Source organism: Lepus europaeus, chromosome 9, assembly GCF_033115175.1.
Source record: "Lepus europaeus isolate LE1 chromosome 9, mLepTim1.pri, whole genome shotgun sequence".
Classification (NCBI taxonomy): Eukaryota; Metazoa; Chordata; class Mammalia; order Lagomorpha; family Leporidae; genus Lepus; species Lepus europaeus.
In genome coordinates this window covers 44,983,146-44,989,458 of record NC_084835.1, presented here as the reverse complement: position 1 = coordinate 44,989,458, position 6,313 = coordinate 44,983,146, and the positions used below count along the sequence as shown (strand labels likewise).

At 39.4% G+C, this 6,313-nt stretch overlaps 1 pseudogene; it reads right to left on the bottom strand.

Moving 5' to 3' along the window:
• Positions 1-2,919: 2,919 nt before the first annotated feature.
• On the bottom strand, positions 2,920-3,656 carry LOC133766524 (large ribosomal subunit protein uL30-like; annotated as a pseudogene).
• Positions 3,657-6,313: the final 2,657 nt, after the last annotated feature.

The window sequence follows — 6,313 nt, the reverse complement described above, 5'->3', positions numbered from 1 at the left end:
AAAATAACCTGGTACTTATGTTGCTTATATTTTATACTCATATACATATATAAACATAAAAATATTCAGACAGAAACTGAAAATTCAGTGACTCTGTTGGTTAACTGCATCACAATCCCAAATTTCTCTGTATTGGAAAGCATCTGAATTATTTCACTTCTCTCTCTTTTTTTTTTTTAAAGATTTATTTATTTATTTGAAAGTCAGAGTTACATCACTTTTTATTTTAATGATTGAAAGGTCAAGCATCAAAAACCAAAATCTTCATGTAACCCACTCATAATCTCAAGAGTAGATTTTGAGATACTTAAAAATTCCTGCTTCTGGCCGGCACCGTGGCTCAACAGGCTAATCCTCTGCCTTGCGGCGCTGGCACACCAGGTTCTAGTCCCAGTCAGGGCGCCAGATTCTGTCCCGGTTACCCGTCTTCCAGGCCAGCTCTCTGCTGTGGCCAGGGAGTGCAGTGGAGGATGGCCCAAGTCATTGGGTCCTGCACCCCATGGGAGACCAGGAGAAGCACCTGGCTCCTGCCTTGGGATCAGCGCTGTGCGCCGGCCGCAGCGCGCTGGCCGCAGTGGCCATTGGAAGGTGAACCAACGGCAAAGGAAGACCTTTCTCTCTGTCTCTCTCTCTCTCACTGTCCACTCTGCCTGTCAAAAATAAATTTAAAAAAATTCCTGCTTCTAGGGGCTGGCACCTTGGCTCACTTGGTTAATCCTCCACCTGTGGTGCCGCCATCCCATATGGGCACTGGGTTCTAGTCCCGGTTGCTCCTCTTCCAGTCCAGCTCTCTGCTGTGGCCTGGGAGGGCAGTGGAGGATGCCCAAGTGCTTGGGCCCCTGTACCCGCATGGAGGCCAGAAAGCACTTGGCTCCTGGCTTTGGATCGGCACAGAGCTGGCCATAGCGGCCATTTGGGAGTGAACCAACAGAAGGAAGACCTTTCTCTCTGTCTCTCTCTCTCACTGTCTATAAGTCTACCTGTCAAATAAAAAAAAAAAATTCCTGCTCCTAAATATGTCTGCTATAGTTCATTTAGACATGGTTTAACTGTGCTTCTGCAAGGATTCATGTAATTGCTCCCAATATTGCTATCTGCCTAAACTACGATGCCTAAACTACTTACTTCATAAGCAGCCCATGCCCAGTAGTTCATTATGGTGACAAAAGCTGACTAATACATGGGCCAAATTGTTAAAGACTAAATTTCTAGAATCTGCTCTTTCCCTAGAAAGCAAAACAATCTTCATTGAGGGTTTTATATCAGAGGTATAACTCTTGTATATGGCTAACATGCATTACAAAGCTGTGCAGTTCCGTTCAGCACCAGCTAAAGCAACTAAAAGGTCTAGGGCCTGTAATATTATTAAATTAAATTATGAATAATTCCAAGGAAATACTTAATGAATAATTCCACCCCCACATATGTACTGTTATGGCCTAGACCCTAAAGAAATTTCTAATAAAAATATATTATATTCTCTTTTCTTCATTAACACCAATAATATGTATGTCATTGATGTCAGGGGAGTTCAGTATAAACTTACAATCAAGAATTTTGTGCAAAGTACCACAACAGCAAATATTAAAATACAACACACCCAGATCTAGTGATGAGATGTATTTTTTTATGCTATAGACCATGAAATTATAGAATCTCCCATAGTTCTGATATATTATTTCTCCTCTTAAATCATTGTAATCACCAGACCCATCTCATGCCTCAATCTCTAAATGATAATGGAAGCAGAATCACAGTATAATCAAGGAAGCTCTCAAGATTCATTTTTCAGAAAAATACGATGCTCACTCTCACTAAGTAGAATTCTTCATTAATTAATAGTATCACCGATGGCATTATGTTACCCACCACCAAGTTTCTGAAAATCTTACTTTATGACGCCATAAAAATCAGAATCTGTGGAAAGTACTATATGAATAAATAGTCATATTATAGTCAAATAAGAACAATGGTCTGAAGAGACTCTTTAAAAATCCCTCAATTCTCCTTATTTTCAGGAAGTGATTTATTCTCCTGTGAGCTGAACGCATGGGCTGAATTTTGTCCTCCAGATCGTCATCTAATGCTGCCAAGGAGGATCTTTTAAGAGGGACACGTTCACTAAACATGAGACGAGGCATACTGGATGAACATTAGCCTCCCTTTCTCCTGCATTTCCAAGATAGCTATTTTAGTTCAGGCTGTCTAATCAGCTTGTATCCTAACTGGAACTTGAACCACAATGAAACAACTTCTTATTGTGCTTCTACATTAACCATAGAGCAAGAATGAGACTAAAAAATCTAGAAAAGGGATGTTTTGCCATAGTAGGCACACTGTACACTAAATAATGAAGTTTAAACATTGCAAACATAATATGGGAGAGATGGAGACACAAAATAAAGTAAATGTCTTATCGATGGTCTCTCACTCCATCCCATAATCTCTCTTCTTTACAGGCACTGTTCCCAAGCATGTGTACAATTGTGACTGTTTCCAATACACACACACAAACGAGGGGATAGGTGTACATCTCATCCCATAGCCTACTTTCATGTTCATAAAAAAAGTTACTTACATCAATACACAGAGATCTGCTTCACTGACTACAATGATTATTTATCACTTCTATGTAAGAACATATTATTTAATATGTTCTATATTATTTATCCAATTCCCTAATGAGGTTATGGCAGTTGATTGCAATATTGGACTATCAAAAACAGTGCTCTAATATGCAACTTTGCATATGACAATGTTTACTTTCACTGCCATTCCATCTTTATTAGCCCTCCCCCTTTTTTCCTAAATATCTATATTCTGCCCAGCTTTGAGGAAGCTTTCTTTTTTTTTTTTTCAATTTAATAGTAGTTGCTGTTTATTACCTGATCCAATTACAAAAATATCATGGTAGACAGCTTAGTTCATCCTTCTAATAATCCTGTTAATTGGTCTTCCCTGTTGCTAGCATCTCCACCTTCTACAAAATGTGTGGTCTTTTTCTACATCCCATTGCCTGGAGAAGATAATTTGAAGGGCCACAAGGAGTTATTTGCTTCCTTGACATTTTTTCCAATGATATAGATTCCATAAATCAGATCTTCCATGCAGACGATAACTTATTTACAAAGAGATTGGGCAATCAGACTGTTATCTGTCAAGGCAATTCACTTCTTAATGCTTTTGCCATAGTCACACTTGTAAATTAGTTCATTAACTGACTTCAGATTTGGATACCCCTATGCAATATATGGTTTGTTTGAAAATTCTCAGCACAGCTTTTGTTGAGCTTAACAAAGGTACCATTGCAGATCTGGAGAAGGCAAAGATACTGTAACACTTTTTGGACTCTGGGGTTCACACCATAAATAGCTCAGATCCTGATGACAAATGCCAATTTGGGTTCTGTAAGTACCTAGACGTTGCCAGCTTTTCTTGCCGTCCTCGCCATTTCAATTTCAGTTCTGTACGTCTGCCTGTTTTCCTTGTGACAGTGCTTAGTTTCTTCATAGATAAGCTTCCTCCTTGCCTTTTGAAACATCTTTTGGGCAGACTTCTTTCTCAGGCACTTGATCTTCAGCTCTGCAAAATTCCTGTTTTTTCTTAAGAGTTTGTGGCACAGGAGGAATCCTCTTCTTCTCTTCAGCACCCTCCATGGTTCCAGCCAAAAAAGAGCAAGCTATACTTTCTTATGATTGCTCCAGGAGAGTCATTCACAGTGGAAAAGAGTTTGGTTTTGGAATAAGACACATGTATTGCTGACGCTGTGTGTCTGCTACTTGGTACCTGCGCAGCCAAACTTCCTTGAGCGTGATATCCAAACTCATCATGCTGTTTGAGGATTAAAGAAATTCTTCCAAAGTGTTTAGTACAGTGTCTGACATGTAGAAATTCTCTACACTGAAAAGACTGGCATTATTGACAAAACTACAAAATGTCCTTTTAGGTGACCTGATGGAATGGTAGCCTAGAGTAAAATATTTCCTTAATGAAACAGGAATCAATCTTGCCTAACAATAGTACCAAGGGAGAACATATAACCCAATGAATCCACATGAAAATACCCCATGTTATACTATGACTGAAGCAGGTATTATTATAGAATGAGTACATTTTAATTATGTACTTTTTATAAAATATTATTTGTTTATTTATTTGAAAGGCAGAATTCTAGAGAGAGAGGAGAGACAGAGAAAGAGAGAGAGAATCTTTCATCTGCTGGTTCACTCCCCAAATGGCCACATGGCTAAGGCTGGGCTAGACTAAAGCCAGGAGCCAGGAGCTTCTTCCACATGGGTGCAGATGCCCAAGGAGTTGGGTCATCTTCCACTGCTTTCCCAGGCACATTAGTAGAAAGCTGGATTGGAAGTGGAGCAGCCAGGACTTGAACCGGCACCTTATGGGATGCCAACGTTTCAGGTGATTGCTTTACCTGCTATGCTTTAATGCTGACCCCTAGTTATGTACTTTTATCCATAATTATTTACTTTTATTCTACTTTGCAGTCCAAGAAAATGAGAGTCATTGAAGTTTGAATTCATGTCTGCCAACCTGTTTCCTACTTCATCAAGTTACACAATGAAAATATTTTACCAAAAATGTTAAAAATTCAAATATTATATTCAAAAATGTAAAATGATTATTGCATTGTAACAGCTTTATTGAGGTGTGATCCATATTAATGTACCATTTTCTAATTTGGTATTATATAAATTTCCTGTTGAGCAGGTAACTAACTTTATAGTTTGGCTCATTCTTTAATGCATATTTATTGATAGCCCACTATAGAGCAGCTCCTTTTCTGGACCCTAGGGACAAGGTTAAATGCTATAAATCAGAATTTGTAAACTTCAGTACCATTAATGTTTTAGGCTAACGAGTTCTTTCATGTTGAGGGGGGCTACTCTGTGCTTTGTAGGACACTGTGTAACACTGCGGTGTCTACCTACCTGCCCTTTTGCCCAGCTGTATTTGATAATGCCTCCAGATATTTCCAACTGTGCCCTTAGGGGCAAAATCATCCTTGTTGAAAACAGTCACTCTAAATCACTTAATCAAGCTGCACCAGGTCTGAGAAAACTTTCCTCATCTTGCTTTGACATAATGCCATGTATGTATGTGTGTGTGTGTGTATATATATATATATGTGTGTGTGTGTGTGTGTATGTGTATATATAAATCTCACTGCATCCATCAGAGCACCAAAGGCAACAATTCATCCAGTCCATGAGTACTTAAATATTTACTGATTCAAATGGTATTTTGGTTTTGTGGTCAGTTTTCAGTAGTGGTTCAAATTACTGCTTTATAAGACAATCCAAAGTATATGTGTTAGATAATATATTCAAAGTCCATGATAATCTCACAAGTGAGAAAAATTAAACTTTGTGATTTGCACAGTTTGTGCTATGTCCCATACCAGTGAATTTCTTTATAAACATACATTTTAAATATATGTGTGAGGATATGTCTGGGGCTTCAGTATTCAGCATTCATGCAGAAGAAACAACAAATGATTCAATAATTCAAAAAATAAATGCTACTTTGCTTGGATAAATTTTCTTGTCCATATGCTGGGTGGCACTGATTGATGCCTACCTGCTGGCACTGTTTAGACAGCTCAAAATTTAAGGCCAGTTTGTGGTCTCTGCAATGTCATTCCTGGTTCTAAATTCTTGAAAGGATGCCATTTCACTTACAAGGTTGGGTCCCCAGTCTTTAGAGCCCTCCACTTCCTTTAATCAGAGACAATTCATGCTCATCTTATGATTTTCCTGACTAGAAATTGTTGCTATGTCCCTTTTTAACTCAAGACTGAATTATAAATGTCAAGAAGGAAAACTCCCTTTAAAATATGCCAGGGGAGGGGCCGGTGTTGTGGTTTGGCAGCTGGGGTTGCCTGCAACACCAGCATCCCTTATGGCCGCCTGCTTGTGTCCTGGTTGCTCCACTTCTGATCCAGCTCCCTGCTAATGGCCTGGGAAAGGCAGTGCAACACGGCCCAGGTGTTTGGGCCCCTGCCATCAATGTGAGATACCTGGAGGAAGCTCTTGGCTCCTTGGCTTGGCCCAGCCCAGGCTGTTGCTGCCATTTGGGGAGCGAATCAGCAGATGGAAGATCTCTTCCCCCAACTCCTACTCCCTTTTCCCCTTTTCCTCTCCATCTCCCTCTCTGCAACTCTGACTTTCAAATGAATGGATGAATCTTAAAAAAAAAAAAGGTATGGCAAGGGAAAATTATACTATTCCTTACTGCCTACCTGGAAATGTCCCTTGTGGCATTTTGAGAACTTAGATAATAGTACATCAAGCAT